This window comes from Leptidea sinapis, chromosome 31 (genome assembly GCF_905404315.1).
Source record: "Leptidea sinapis chromosome 31, ilLepSina1.1, whole genome shotgun sequence".
NCBI lineage: Eukaryota > Metazoa > Arthropoda > Insecta > Lepidoptera > Pieridae > Leptidea > Leptidea sinapis.
Genome location: NC_066295.1, coordinates 997,011 through 1,014,427, shown reverse-complemented (window position 1 = coordinate 1,014,427; position 17,417 = coordinate 997,011). Strand labels below are relative to the sequence as shown.

The 17,417-nt window shown below is 33.3% G+C and overlaps 1 protein-coding gene across 1 annotated transcript in view; it reads left to right on the top strand.

Moving 5' to 3' along the window:
• The first annotated feature begins 12,927 nt into the window (after positions 1-12,927).
• The window catches only part of LOC126974219 (somatomedin-B and thrombospondin type-1 domain-containing protein-like), a 55,484-nt gene continuing 50,994 nt past the window's right edge, over positions 12,928-17,417 (top strand). The window contains exon 1 of the mRNA XM_050821675.1: positions 12,928-13,049. The gene's annotated coding sequence lies outside the window, so the exon portion shown is untranslated. The remainder of the gene's footprint in view (positions 13,050-17,417) is intronic.

The window sequence follows — 17,417 nt, the reverse complement described above, 5'->3', positions numbered from 1 at the left end:
GTAGATAGTCGAAGGTGGCGATACCTGCACTATCGCCCAAACTGACACGTAGACTTATCAGCCTCAACAGACATGACATCCGTATAATGGTGGGCACCCTAACGGGTCACACATCACTAAACAAACACCTTTTCACAATCGGCGTAACGGACAGTCCTAAGTGCAGAGGTTGTCTGACCGAAGACGAAACGGTCGCTCACGTAATCCTGGAATGTGCGGGGGTGGCCAACCAACGGGCAAAAACCTTAACCAATACGAGGTCGCTCCAAGAAGTCTGTGAACACCCCAGGAATGTTCTGAACTTCTGGAAGGAGCTGGGCTGGTTGGAGTAACTGGCCATTACTGCACGCAAAATGAACCCATGCTAGTGGTTTAATTGCGGAAACAGGACCCCTATACCATACCATACCATAGATTGCAAAGATGTGGTAGTTGGTAGTTTGCTACAGGAGTAAGTACTGGAAGCTCTGAACGTGAAATCTTGTATGTCGTGCTAAAAATAGTTTACATCTGCCTACTCTATAGTATGTATTAATTTATTACTCCATTAACTCTTTATATTTCTAACACAAATGCATAGACAATAAATTCTTAAGAACTTTTTTCTTTATTTATTTATAAAACTTATTACACAATATATAAGCAAACACAATACACATTCACACACACACTTACTCATACAAACGCACACATACACACACACACAAACCTTATTAGTTTTTAGTAGGTACCTACTTACGGCCCTTTTTAATAACCTATCTAACCTTAGTTTAACTTACTAGACGTAGACAAATCTATCCTTTAACGCTTACTTATATTTCAATAACCTATTGACAGAAAGCATTGGACTATAACTATATTGGACATAACTATGGATAGATAAGATCTTGTCAAAAACTAAGGGTAGATAGGTTATTGAGAACGGCCATTAGTGATTATAGATATGGAAGAGCGGGTACTTCTGATTCAGGTTTTGTTACCTAAAAGAAAGTATACCAATTATATCATGTAGCATAACTTTTGGTACCAATAAAGAAATTTGAATTTGTTAACGTGACAAGTTACGTTACACTCGCGGTTTGTATGACACTTTGTGTTAGTGTGCGTGAATTGCCCAAAACAGAGGTTACTTCCAAAGTCTATTTAAGATAATAACAAGCAACTTCTTTTTATTATTATTACTTCCCGTGGTGGTAATAACAGTATAAAAAAACAGTAACGGTATAGACGTGTTTCTGATAAGCCTTTTTGAATTACAATTATTTTTGTTGATCCACGACGTGGATGCAATTTTCTCTGTACAGTTATATTATACCAACTGAAGTCCCGCGTCCAACCTCCATTAAATATCTACTCTACCTAGTTTACACTCCTTTTGTTAATATTTTCTGTAATAATATAATAATATTGACACACTTTTTACACTAATTATCTTGCCCCAAATTAAACATATATAGCCTGTGTTACAAGACAACGATATATTTAATACAATATACTTACTTAAACATACATAAAGTCATATAAACATAGATAAATACATTTAAACATCCATGACTCGGAAACAAACATCCATATTCATCATATAAATGCTTGCACCTACCGGGATTCGCACCCGGGACCTCTATAGCTTAGTAGGTAGGATCGCTAACCACTCGGCTATACAGGTCGTCGTGTTATTAAAAAAATAAGATGAAGTTGTAAATATCATCAAGTACTTATATTAATTAATTATTTAAGTAATTCTATCTGAGTATGTCCTTTATAGTCTTATAGCATGTATATTATTTGTTTCAGATATTATAAGAAAATTAAACTTTATGTAATTTTAACACCAATCATTCCCGTTAAACTTAGAAGACACATACTCAAAGCTTGGTAGTCTACTTTGACGTGATACTGGCAAATCTGTGGTGTGTCTTCCACAGAAGCCACAGTAGGAAGAATAGAATAGAATAGCAGTAATGTGTAAACATTACTGTGTTTCGGTCTGAAGGGCTCCATAGCTAGTGAAATTACTGGGCAAATGAGACTTAACATCTTATGTCTCAAGGTGGCGAACGTAATTGTAGTGCCACTCAGAATTTTTGGGTTTTTCAAGAATCCTGAGCGGCACTGCATTGTTATGGGTAGAGCGAATCAATTACCATCTGAGCTGAACGTCCTACTCGTCTCGTTCCTTATTTTCATAAAAAAAAAAGATGTGGATCGCAAATAAAACACGACCGTGTTCGTCACGATATATCTGATGAAACTCCTTCGAAATGTTTACTTTTAATCCAAGTCTCGTAATAGAAATGTTCAGCACTGTGTTTACATTATCATCTCAAAATATCTATTGCAGTGTATGAGAGTAACCCTAATAATTACTATTAAACAAGAGACAACGACAATAGGTTTGACGTTACTAAATATATTGATGAAGCTTTTAACAATCTACAAGAGTATTTCAATTCACATTCAAATATATTTATTCAAAATAGGATGTGACATCACTTATTTAAAGTCAAAAACTACCACCCATTCCAAAACGAATGCCTCAGACCTGAGAAGGGAGCAACAAACTCAGCGGGCTTTTTTTATCGAAAAAATATATTAACAAAGTAATATTGTACAATTAAACTTATTATTTAATAGCCTGAGGGCGGTCGGTCCATTCCCATTCTGTGGTATCATTAAGAAAGGCATTTATGTTATAGTAACCTTTACCACACAAACGTTTTTTAACAATTATTTTGAATAAAGTAATACTTTTTTATTCAACATTTTTTGGGATCTTGTTGTAAAAGCATATACATCGCCCCAAAAAAAAACTTACTAACTCGACTTGGCCGAGTAGTAGGCATTATAAGTTTATGTCGGTTCCTGGTGTTAACATTATGGTTATGACAGTTTCTAGCAAATTCACTTATGTGCCTATGAACATACATTGCATTATCAAGAATATATTGAGAAGCAACACTAAAGACGTTAATTTCTTTAAATTTTGGTCTCAATGATTCTTTAGGACCTAGGTTATAAATAGCGCGAATAGCCCTCTTCTACAGCACAAATATTGTGTTAACATCGGCAGCGTTGCCCCACAGCAATATACCATAATAATATGGAAATAACTAAAGTAAACTTGTCGCCCCGCATCTACGTCAGTGAATTGTCTAATCTTTTTAACCGCGTATGCTGCAGAACTAAGTCCGTTTGCGAATAATATTATATTTAGTTAATTCATATTTACGAATCCTACTAAACTATTTTATGTTAAATTCTCAAGACCACTCGAGACTCTTAGTTCATCCATACTTCGTACCAAAAAATAAACCTACCTGATGGGCTGGCAACGCCCCTGTTATTCCTCTGCTGTGTTGTCATAATATTAATCAAGTACGCTCATCTTATTATATATTATTTAATGTAAAAGTCATATTCTGACTCTGTTTCTTCAGTAAAATATGTATTAAATTGTACTTTATATAACAGTGCACATTAAACCCTAAATTCCTACACATTTGTAATAATAACGACATTATAAAATGTAACACATTATTATACAGTAAATTGTTGTACAGTTTTTGTGTTTAGGAATATGAAATGATATTAATAATAGCGACAAGCAAACTCAAGCCGCGCAACACACATGTGAATCTCCCACAGAGATCAACTTTAGCGAATGCACCTCTCTTTATGTCAACTTCATTTTAAAATAATTATGTTATACAACTCGGTTTCTATAGTACATCTTATTCTTGTCTAACGGCCGTTCCCAATATTCAGTCAATCTCTTACTTGAGTTATGTGTCTTATCGTTGACTTTTCTGTCCCAATAAACTTATCGACGGTAACTCATCTTATCCGTACACGCTGTCTGTCAATGGGACGACGTATAGCTTACCAGCGATAGAAGTTTGTATAGAAATTGCAATGCACGCGTCCCAATATAAGGAGATAAGAATAACTTATCGGGTATATGGGGACAGCTTCAGATTATTGACAGCTAATTACTGACAGTAGAAGGTAATAATTTATCTCTATCTGTTGATAGTATATTGGGAACGGTCGTAAATTGTATACATAAACGATGTAATGTCGTATGTATCTCACTTCCTATATTCGTTACGCTTGGATAATATTTTTGTATGTAAGTATATACGATATATTTAATAGAAATACTTAATTATGTATTTGTGATAAATATACCATTATCTTGCACACCTATCTAGTATTACTTATACTTGGACGACTAGAGAGAGGAGCTAGATAATTTTTGTGGAAAAGCGTAATTCGTTATATCTTAATATACTTAATCTCGCCATAAATACTCTTTGTGACAGAAAAAGATCTGGCCGTCCACGTAGTGTTCGTACGAAAAAGGTGGTCAAAGCAGTAAGGAAAAGAATTCGAAGAAATCCTGGCCGAAAGCAAATTTTTTATATCGGGAGATGAAAATAGCAACTAGAATCATGTCACGTATTTTAAAAGATGACTGAGGAGACATCTTTTAAAATATATATAGGCTGCAAGTCCTAAATTGCAGCCTATAAGAGGCGTACTAGTCATTTATTAACTGATAATTTAAAAAGAATAGGGTGGTAAAATCGAAACAACTACTGAAGCGGTACGCAAAGGTAGGTTACAGAATTTTGTTTACGGATCAGATTTTTTTTACAACTGAGCCACATTTTAACAAACAAAAATTTTCAACAAAAAAACAACCGCCTTCAAAAACACTATTCCAAAACAATAGATATAATGTGCACTAAAAAGTATAAAAATAATTGCGTATTTTCATACAATCTAATAAATTAATCTAATTCTAGTTACGATTATTGTAATTTTTGGAACTGGTGTCCATCGTTTCCATTTTTTCTATAATTTTTCTGGTTAATTTAAAAAACTACTCTTAGTAAAAATAAACTGAAATTGCTAAATTTATTGTTGACAAATCCAGGATATGCGATGGTTACTTTGATAGCCCTTTTGGTGAAGATGAAATGGGTTGTAATGGTAATACTGAGTTTAATATAATAATAATAATATACCAATTGTCGTAGTACCTAGACCTAGCACACGAGGTTACTGACAAGTGGGATATTGATTTAACATCCCACTTGTCCCAATAGTCATTTCCGTAAACGGTCTTATAGCAAAGAGCCTCGACAATCATCTCAAGGGACAGTTACAGAATGCAGCTGTTTTGGGAACGGCACGCATCGTGCGTAAGTTCCTCAGTCTGTCACCGTACAGTGTACCACCGGCGGAATTGTCGTGAACCAACGCCGGTAGGACTCTATTTCTTATATTTATATTTGTAATATATTTTTTTATTAAAAACGTTATATATATAAATGTAGAAAATAAGATAAAATTGTAATAAAGAGTACTTATAATAATAATCATAAAATTTATTACCTTGAAGTAAATTTAAGTTTACAAAGTCAACTTATTATAAAAACATTAATTTTTTTTTATGGAATAGGAGGACAAACGAGCGTACGTGTCACCTGGTGTTAAGTGATCACCGCCGCCCACATTCATTTGCAAACCCAGAGGAATCACAAGAGCGTTGCTGGCCGGTAAATTAAGACAAAGGGGAGTAGGCTCAGTGCTTGAAATAATAATTTCATGCAGCGATGGTTTTCAGCCATCCCCATATCCCTAAGGTTTTTTTTAAATGTATCAACATCTATATTTATGAGTGTATTTGTGAGGGTGAGTGTTTCTGTTGTATAAATATATAAATGTGTGCTAATGTGTCAGTTTAAATATTAATATCCGGACGACCGAGCCTTCCTCGGATTTTTAAGAATGTACAAAACCTGAACAAAAAAACACTAATAGGACATCTGGATTCGAACCGGGGTCTTCTGCTTTCTGGATCACCCAATGTCCCATCTGAGCTATAATAGTCTTGTATATAGTGGCGAAATTTACCTTTGTATTCTAATGTTATTGTAGCTGTTTCTCATTCAAACATGGATAAAACCATTTTTTTTTAAATTGAAACCTAGCTAGATCGATTTATCACCCCCGAAATCCCCTGCATACTTAATTTTATGAAAATCGTTGGAGCCGTTTCCGAGATTCAGATTATATATATATACAAGAATTGCTCGTTTAAAGATATAAGATATAAATCGAGTTGAAAATGTTATTGCTAAATTATGAAAAATATTAAAATTATACTTAAAACCAAATAGTATATCTTCTATGCAGATATAGTTGTTACTACAGTATCACCCTGAACTGTAGGCATATTGTTTGGCAGAATTCCAAATATGTTTAAGTAGCTTGTGATATCACGTAAATGGTGTTAGATATTTGTTTAACAGCATATTATGCATCACTCTTGAGATGAAGTATTATGTTATCAAATATCAGGAAAGAATTAATAAGTACATATTAACTTTTTTAATGGCTCCATATTTGTATGGAGTTGGTTTGAGAAAAAGCAATGGTTGCGGTTGGAAAGTGATGTTGAAGAAGATGAAATGTTATTGAAAATGAGTAGGGTCATGTTCTGAGGATAAATGAATATTTAATCATAAAATTAATATAATTACGAGTTATTTTCTTAGAATCTGTTGTTATACGTACCATGATATAAATAATGCTATTTTGTAATGATTTTGCTAAGTTTCGCAAAATCACCTAAACACAAACGTCTAAGCACGTGTAATCTTTAGCAACTGTTGCCTCGCCAAGTTATTTTATTTATTTCTTTATTTATTATTATAAATTACATATAAATATCAAAATTCCTATACATACAAAAACTCATTCGAGTTTTACCGTGTATAAAATTTAAAGTGTAATACTTATTATAAAAGAAAAAGTAAACAACTAATAAACTACATACAAATATTAAAAATGTACAAAAAAAAGCATTAGAATTTAGGTGCTAAGACATATGAACAACATTACAAACTAAAGAATTTAGGAATACCCTCAATATTAACAATAACAGCATTGTTGCTTCTTATACAGAGTGAATATTTTATTAACTAACAATATACTAACAACTACACTACAAGAACGACGAGGAGGTTGAAAATAGTTATGGAACGTATGTCACTGGCGATAGCGTTACAGATCATCACATAAAGTAATTTAAATAAATGTCAAAGTATGCACAGTGGAGCTGGTGACATGAATGTGTTAGGACAGATCGCACTGTTCGCATTTCTTACGATTAGTCCGGGGATGTACTAGCAGCCAAGCTAAGAGTACCAAGTGGAAGAAACCAGGGATATGTGTTTTATCATGGCAAAAGCTCCGCAATCTCTAAACAATTTGTTATGTTTTTAAAGTGATAACCCTCACTTCTAGGATTAATACACAAATCAAATTTGAAAACAAAATTTTATGAACGATGCGCGGCTCGAACCCATGACCTCTGGCGTTCCGTTCCAGTTCTCTCCCAACTAAGCTAACCGTTCGAGTTCCGTATCGTCATAAAAGCTTGTATGCTTTGTTCAACTCTCAGGTTGTGGCTTCATTTGGGAGAGCACTAACTGGGAACGCCAGAGGTCGTGGGTTCGAGCCCCGTGTCGTTCTTCAAATTTTGTTTTCAAATTCCGCAATCTCTTCCCACACGCACTTACAATGTTTGTCTTAAAGTTTTGAAATCTTTGTTCTTATATCTCGTATAATAATTTGAGATCCGCTTAGTAATGCTGATAGTATACTTAGTATACACAAGTGACTAGAATACTAACGGCCGTTCCCATTGTACTATCTACAGATAGAACAAAGTTACTACCTTCTACTGTCAGTAATTAGCTGTCAATAATCTGAAGCTGTCCCAATATACCCGATAAGTCATTCTTATCGGCTTATAGTGAGACGGGTCAATTGAAATTTCCATACAAACTTCTATCGCTGGTAAGCTATACGTCGTCCCATTGACAGACCGCGTGTACGGATAAGGTAAGATACCGTCGATAAGTTTATTGGTACAGAAATGTCAACGATAGTTAAGATTTTTGTCTCAAGTAAGAGATACACTGAATATTGGGAACGGCCGTTTAGAGATTAATTAACGTGACAATAATGTAGTATGAAAGATTAGTTCCCGGGCAAGAGACGATTGAGACTTCATTTTACCAGTGGGAAGACCCTTTGCAACGGATATAGGCTAGATTATGAGTACCACAACGGCGCCTATTTCAGTTGTGAAGCAGTAATGTATAAGAATTACTGTGTTTCACTCTGAAGGGCGCCGTAGTTTGTGAAATTACTGGGCAAATGAGACTTAACATCTTATATCTCAAGGTGACGAGCGCAATTTGCATTACATTACTATGGGCAGGGCGTGTCAATTACCATCAGCTGAACGTCCTGCTCGTCTCGTTCCTTATTTTCATAAAAATAATCCAGGTTATTGCGCTTGCTCCTATCATCAATTCTCATGTTCACGCCTTAACTCATCCCGCAATTTACAGCCCATACTATCTACAGCTGATAGAGATAAATCACTACCTTCTACTGTCAGTAATTAGCTGTCAATAATCTGAAGCTGTCCCAATATACCCGATAAGTCATTCATATCGGCTTATAATGGGACGCGTGAATTGAAATTTCCATACAAACTTCTATCGCTGGTAAGCTATACGTCGCGACATTGACAGACAGAGTGTACGGATAAGGTAAGATACTGTCGATAAGTTTATTGGTACAGAAAGGTCAACGATAGTTAAGATTTTTATCTCAAGTAAGAGATAGCCTGAATATTGGGAGCTGCCGTAAAATGAGGCCGTTAAATTGTAAGAAATGAAGTCGATTAACAATCTACCAGTTACAATATCACTAGTGAAATTGTAATATCACGGCTTTGACAATATACCCGCGACATAAATATTATAGAAAAAACACTAAATTATACGGAACCTTATTGAAAACGTGTTACAGAAATGGGTAAGAGACCTATAAAGCGGTTAATGAATCGGTGTAATCAATTTCCTTGTTAGTGTAGTCCGCGTTCTTATCAGCTCAGTGTAAAAACTTGAGACATTCACCTCTCTTCACAGTGACACATAGAACTGACACATACGACATGATAATGTTTCGGTTTTAGTGATAATATAGTTTTTACTAGCTGACCCGACATCGTCGTTGTTCTGCATATAATAAACAAAATAATGTTTTTTATGAATTTGTCGATAATAGAAAATATGTCCATACAAGACAAATATTGGAAATAAAAATAATTGCTTTAGATTGTAAATTTTCTCCCACAATGACAACAACCACTTCGTCAATGGTGGGTGAATTAAACCTCCTCGTGTGTTCACTGGCAGGTGTTTTGTTAGCTCGAATGACAATATTATGGCTGTTTGATGTACACGAACTCGTTGCATTCTAAGCCTGCCAATGTACTTCATTGTCACTCTCAAACTTATGATATCAGTCCACATAAAAATAATCTGATAGATAGTAAACAACTGTTGTTTATCTACCAACTATAGTTATCTAAAATTAAGTTTTTTTTAATTTATTTTTTACCTCCTGAGATAGTTAGAAAGATATAAAAATTCTTATTAGTTATTCATTTTAAACTATTCTTTCAATTTGATTTCTGTACGACGGGGGACACATCAAAGGAAAAACAAATTTGTTGTTTTTATTTAATTCTGAGCATTTTGATATTTATTCACCTTTTAAACCTTCCCTGGACGTCCACAATTAATTTAAGACCAAATTTAGCCAAATCGCTCCAGAGGTTCTCGAGTTTTAGCGAGACTAACGAACAGCATATATATATAGATAATAAATAAAGTTTTACTTATGAATGCACGCAAGAAGTTATACTTCTTTGACCTAACGAAGCAAAAATCATTAAAATGATTTATTCCTCGTGCTATTATACGTTTTTAGAAAGAACAATTTTGTAAAAATCTTGCAAAGATGGCTTTGAAAATTAATTATTAAATAATAGATGCGGCTGTATGGGCTTGCACCATTTGCCTGTCCTAATAATGGACGGCGAAACCAAAAAAATAAATAACGAATGATGCAAACGTCAGAAATATATAGTAACCAACTTCAACCTGTTACTTTTGTGTTACAGTGATTCACGCGCATCTTAATACTTTGGAAATAATTGGAGGAGGCCTTTACTCTATCGACATCCACAACTCAAAGAAAGCAGCAAAATAAGCAACTAATCTTACTTTTCACCAAACAAATTTAGTTTTATCTTACCTAATAATACACTTTGTGTAAAAAGAGTTATGGAATAAATGAAGCTTTATTATTAATATTATTCTGAAGTACTGCCATCTCTGATCTATTCGAACCCCCCAGCTCAAAGCTTTTGACAGCGTGCAAGGAAAACTTCTCAAAAGAGGATCAAGTACTCTTTTAACATACGCAACCACAATACATACCTAACACAGGGAGTATTTGGTTCAGCAGATGTCACCACTAAAGTAAAAGTCTGCCCAATTAATATTAGTATTACCAATTATAATCAACGCAATATTTGTAATTCAAATTTAATGTGCTACATTTGTACTGTGTAGGTACCATAATGTTTACAAAACCAGATTTTCACTAAACAGATTAATATGATATCAAATTGTTAAAAATGTCAGATGGCGCTAACGTTGATAAATTCTTGACACTTGGGCGAACTTGCCATCCCATTCACTGTAATTTTTACTTTCTTGTTGAGAAAGGGATAATCATATGGTTATGGAACGCCTTCTTTGTCAGTTATTAGCCGACTTCAAAAAAGATGGAAGGGTCTCAATTCGTCGTTATATTTTTGTATGTTTGTTACCTGAGAACTTTCGACTGGGTGAACCGATTTTGATAATTATTTTTTTACTGAAATCACGATTATTTTTATTTTTGGAATCGGTGTCCTCCCGCTGCGGCCACGCTCTAACATCCTCACGTCGCGCGTGCGAGTCAAGCACATCTCACCTATAACTATTTATGTATGTAGTTTCAAAGCACAAACATACCTTGGCTAACACCGACTCCAAAAATAACGATAATCGTAACTAGAATTAGATGAATTAATTAGATTGTATAAAAATACGCAATTATTTTAACACTATTTAGTGCATAATATTATATCTATTGTTTTGGAATCTTGTTTATGAAGTCGGTTGATATTTTATTAAAAATTTTGTAAAAATAATTGGGCAAAAGAAAATAAAAACATTATCTAGATTTTTTGAAAACAAAATTTTATGAACAATGCAGGGCACGAACCCACGACCTCTGGAGTTTTGTGCCGGTGCTCTAATCAACTGAGCTAACCGTTCGAGTGACGTACCTACCTACATAAAATCTTGTATGCTTTATTCAACTCTCAGGTTGTGGCTTCATCTACAGGATCTACTTTACAGTTGATAACCTGCTCAACCCCAATATTTGTATATAAGAAAATTGACTTGAGATATCGCTATTGTAAATCTAAACAATTCTTTATTCTGTATTTATCCTAAAAGTGAGGGTTATCACTTTAAAACATAACAAATCATCTCGATTTACCAGACATCAATAAACTATACAAACAATATTACTTCATAACGAAGTAGGCACCCACCAAACTGCACAATACCGCATTCACCTTCATAGAGAGGTTAGGTAGAACTAGGTTTTTCTTTGATACCGATAAATACATTTAACAACACTCGGCTCGGGATCACTTGACTCCGGTAGCGCGCCTGTGAATTGAAACGTGTACAAAATAAACATGGCAGAAATGTGTATATGTGCTTGCTTTCATTAAAATGAAATATGTGTTTTCTTTGATGAACGCTAGTGTAACACAAGGAAATATTTTTTTTAAAGATTAAATCGCGTGTAATTGTAACTAATACCAATAATTATAATACTACAGACACACTTTTACACAAATTATCTTGCCCCAAACTAGGCATAGACTAGACTAGACAACGATATATTTAATACAATATACTTACAAACAATATACATAAATCAAATCAAATCAAAATCAAAATCAAAATCAAAATCAAAATCAAAATCAAAATCAAAATCAAAATCAAAATCAAAATCAAAATCAAAATCAAAATCAAAATCAAAATCAAAATCAAAATCAAATCAAATCAAAATAATTTTATTCACGTAGGTGAGGACGGAAATGACAATTATGAATGTCAAAAAAATATATTTCTTATTGAATCTACCGCTGCTTCGTAAAGGGTTGAGCTAATGAGAAGAAGTAGCAGGAAACTCATCGCCACTCTTTTATATCAATATTTACATTTCCATCGATTTACAAATCATTTCAATTACAATATAATATGTAAATACATATAAACATCATTCAAACATTCATATTTATCATATAAATGTTTGCACCTACCGGGATTCGAACCCGGGACCTCTTGCTCAGTAGGCAGGGTCACTAACCACTGGGCTATAGGGATTGTGTTGTAACTGTATTTTTACATTAGGTTTTTACGTGACTGTCAACTGCAATACCCCTTAAAACTTTGCAGAGATGCAAACACCAGGTAACGTCGGGTTAAATAAAATAATAATAAAAATATAATGTTTAAATCCCTTTTAAAGTATTTTATTTAGAAATTTGCGTAATATACCATTTCTATTTGTTATCTAATAACCAGCCCACAACTTCGTCTATAACTTAAAATTGCATATTTTAATACGTTATGTGAACCGATATAAACCTGTGACACCTCAAATTTGCATCCGAATCGATAAGTCGTTACCGAGATTAGCGAAAAGAAATCCACTGATAAACAGATGAAAATTATAAAAATAATTCTCTACTTCAGTCTCGTGTAGAAGCTGACTCACAGAAAATCTGGATTCAAAACTCTAATCAAGCCATCGAATATTGAAATCAGCTGTGAGAAAGTAGTTACTTAATTTAGAATTAGAGTAATGCGATATATTATATAAGCCGGTGTGCCCAAGCCTACGTATTTCGAAAGCTCTCCGGGCTCCGAAGCCTTATTTACTTCAAAGCTCCGCCGCGCGTTGTGCTGGAAGCACGTTATCGATTTCGATCCGGACAGAACCGTAAAGTTCGTTCGGAGAGTGTGTTCCAGGAAAAAGTAAGTTTTAACTTTGACATTATTTTTTTTTCATATTGAGTTTTGCTTTATTTGTTCTTAATAATAATTAAATGGTATTTATACACGTACTAAAATTGTATCCTATATCATAATAAATAAAATGTGTTATTAAATTTATTTTTGGTAATTGATATACCAAAATTGTTTCATATTAATCTAATATATAAAATTCTCGTGTCGCGGTGTTTGTAGTTAAACTCCTCCGAAACGGCTTGAACGATTCTCATGAAATTTTGAGTGCATATTGGGTGGGTCTGAGAATCTAACAACATTTACTTTTCATCCACCTAAATGTTAAGGGTGGTCCTCGCCAATTTTTTTTTTAATTTTTTTGTATTTTTTTTTTAATTTGTTTGATTATGAGTCAGCATTAAAAAATACATACAACTTCGAATTTTCACCCATCTACGATCAACAGTTACTTTTGTATCGCGATTTTAATATCGGTAATACAACGTTTGCTGGGTCAGCTAGTAATATTATATAATTTTTCTAAAAGCGAATATGTTGATGGTCTTTAGTTTTATTTTTTATCGCTTCAGAAAAAAGCGTATTATTTTTGGGTACCCTTAAATATGAGACTATAATTAAGGTATACAAGAATTAATAACTTTTAAAAATCATATCGGTTATACGATTGTCGTATTTAATGTAGGAAAGTAAAACTCAAATTGTTTTAATATTTAGCCAATAAATAATGAATATTGTCATATTTATTCCGTTTTATTTAATATAATATATTATATGCTGACCCGACAGACGTTGTTCTGTAGATAGTAAAAAAAAATACTGTTTCATAGAAATTTGCCAATAATATTTCAATACATCAAGAATTAATTCGTAATAAATGCTCCCTGTTGTTATAATGAAATTGTTTCACAACAGAACTGTCAAACCGTGCGTCGATAAATTCTCTCACAGAAAATATGTCCATACACAACAAATATTGGATTTAAAAATAATTATGGGTGCCAAATCGAAATAAAAACTATCTTATCTCTCAAGTTGGACCAAACTGCACTCCATGAAGTAATCCACATTTAAATCAGTTCATTAGTTTAGGAGTCCATCGCGGACAAACAACGTGTCACGTAATTTATATATATTAAGATTATATGCTGACCCAGCAAACGTTGTATTGCCATATAAAGTAATTAAAAAAAAAATCAATAATTAAAATACGTACAAAAAATAGATGCAACCGATTCTCAGATCTATTAAATATAATAACGTACTACAATTATTGTATTCGATTGGCATCTTTCAACCCTTTAGCGGATTTGTGGGTGGAACAGAATAATATAAAAATCGCGATACAAAAATAGTTGTAGATCGTGGAAGGGCAAAAATTTGAAGTTGTATGTATTGTTAAATTCTAAATCATAATAAAATAAAAATAAAAAAATTTACAAAAAATAAAAATAAAATATTTAGGAGTGGGTCATTTAAAGTTATGAAAAATAGATGTTGGCCGATTCTTAGACTCAGAATCGGTTAAGCTGTTTCGGAGGTGTTTGGTAACAAACACCGCGACACGAGAATTTATATAGGTATTAGATAATGGTCACTATTAATTCCTATAGCTACTATATTTTACGGGTATTTATTGTTGCAATATAAGTAGATCTAATACAGAAAAACGTTTTAATTATTAACATAATAATGTACAAAAAATACAATAGACAGTAATTTTTTTATTTTTATGATAATAAGGGACGAGACGAGCAGGACGTTGTTAATTGATACGCTATGCCCATTACAATTCAAATTCAAATTCAAATATTTTTATTCAAAATAGGATTTATAATCACTTATTGAACGTCAAAATCTACCACCCATTCAAAAGAGACGGATTCAAATGGGCGCAAGAAACTCAGCGGGCTTTTTTTATATAAAATATGGATTACAATGTAATATCGTACAATAAACATTAATAATTAAAGAGCCTGAGGGTGTTGGTGGTGGTGCCGCTTTAATCCCAGTCCGTGGTGTCATTAAGAAAATCGTTTATGCTATAATAACCTTTCCCACACAAACGTTTTTTAACAATTCTTTTAAATTTCGTAACACATTTCTTTTGTACATTTTCTGGGATCATATTGTAGAAGCATATAAATCGTTCCTTAAATTTTTCTCTTAATGATTCTTTAGGACCTAGGTTATAAATCGCGCGAATAGCCCTCTTCTGCAGCACAAAGATGGTATTAATATCGGCCGCACTGTCCCATAACAATATACCATAGGACATAATACAATAAAATGCAGTGCCGCTCAGGATTCTCAAAAAACCCGAAATTCTGAGCGGCACTACAATTGAGCTCGTCACCTTGAGACATAAGATGTTAAGCCTCATTTGCCCAGTAATTTCACTAGCTACGGCGCCCTTCAGACCGAAACACAGTAATGCTTACATATTACTGCTTCACGGCAGAAATAGGCGTCGTTGTGGTACCCATAATCTAGCCGGCTTCCTGTGCAAAGGAGCCTCCCACTGGTAACAGTAAATACAATATCTCCCCGATGGGGACAATTTTAAAGGAATTGTACCCTTATATTTTTGGTATGGAAACGTTTTTAATTCTATACTTTTAATTATTAATATATTTTAGAGCACACATTTGTACTGTCTTGGGCATTAGTCGCTGTCGTGAAAACATTGGGCTTAATTATAATGAAATATATATATTACTAGCTGACCCAGCAAACGTTGTATTGCCGATATTAAAATCGCGATACAAAAGTAACTGTTGATCGTAGATGGGTGAAAATTTGAAGTTGTATGTATTTTTTTAATGCTGATTCATAATCAAACAAATTTAAAAAAAAATGTCAAAAAATTTCGTGTGGACCACCCTTAACATTTAGGGGGATGAAAAATAGATGTTGTCCGATTCTCAGACCTACCCAATATGCACTCAAAATTTCATGAGAATCGGCCAAGCCGCTTCGGAGGAGTTCAAAGTTTAACACCATGACACGAGAATTTTATATATTAGATAAGCAGTACAGATTATTTTATGTAAGAGAATTTTAGCGTTATACATAGTGTTTTATTTTCTGGGTCAACTATTTATTCTATTCAAATCTATCTGTGAAATATTATAAAATGATCTACCTAGTAGAAATAATAAAGTAAATTATATTATTATTCATAGTTACGGTTTAATAAGGTTTGCATTCTGATTTTTTACTGATCCGAGATTTGATGGACACCAAAATATCTTAATAATCTATGTACCTACATACGCCAATCTTAGAAATCCTCAATAAAAGGCATAAAAAGGCATAAAAGGCATTTATTTTCTCAAAATTGATTCTTTTAGAATTCTTTTTGATGTCATTTCTTATACTACTACCGCTTCGGAAACAAATGGAGCTCTGAGAGAGAAGAAGCGGCGCAAGAAACTCTCCCAGCATTCTTTTTTTTGCGCTCTTTTCAATAAAAAAAGAAACTCTCCCAGCATTCTTAATAGATGGGTCCTACAGTGTCAACTATACATATAAATAATATTGGTGTAATATTGAAATCTGTTTGTAATATTGAAATTTTATTCTTATACATTTATATGAATAAATATACGGTACATACAGCAAAATAATTTTTTTTACAGTTTTTGTTTGTATGTCTGTTTGTTCCAGCTAATCTCTGAAACGGCTGGATCGATTTTGACTGGACTTTTATTGGCAGGTAGCTGATGTAATAAGGAGTAACTTAGGATACGTTATTTTAGAAAAATAAAGAAATGTTGCCAATATCCAAGAATAGGTCTAACTCTAAAAATAATTTATATGGCAAAACAACGTTTGCCGGGTCAGCTACTATATAATATATCGAGTGTCCTGATGTTTGTTTCCAGTGAAGTCCTAAGCTAACGAACAGATTTTAATGGGGATTACTTCATGGAGTGCAGTTTAGTCCAAATTGAGAGATAGGAAAGTTTTATTTCGATTGGGGACCCATAATTATTATTATCTCCAATATTTGTTTTGTATGGACATATTTTCCACAGGAAAAAGACATATTGTAATATTTTCTATGAGAGAATTCTTTGACGCACGTTTTGACAGTTCTGCTATGAAACAATTTCATTATTACCACAGGGAGCATATTTTACGAAATAATTCTTGATGTTATGAAATATTTTTGACAAATTCATAAAAAGCAGTATTTTATTTATTATGTACAGAACAACGTCTGTCGGGTTCGCTAGTGTTGTATAAATTAGCAATATCGCTCATTGATTAAAGTTATAACTTCTTAAGGTGCGTTGACCATTTAATTGGGTATTAAATTACACTTGGCTATGTAACGCTCAATGCGATCAGTAACAACAAAATTTTCGGCAG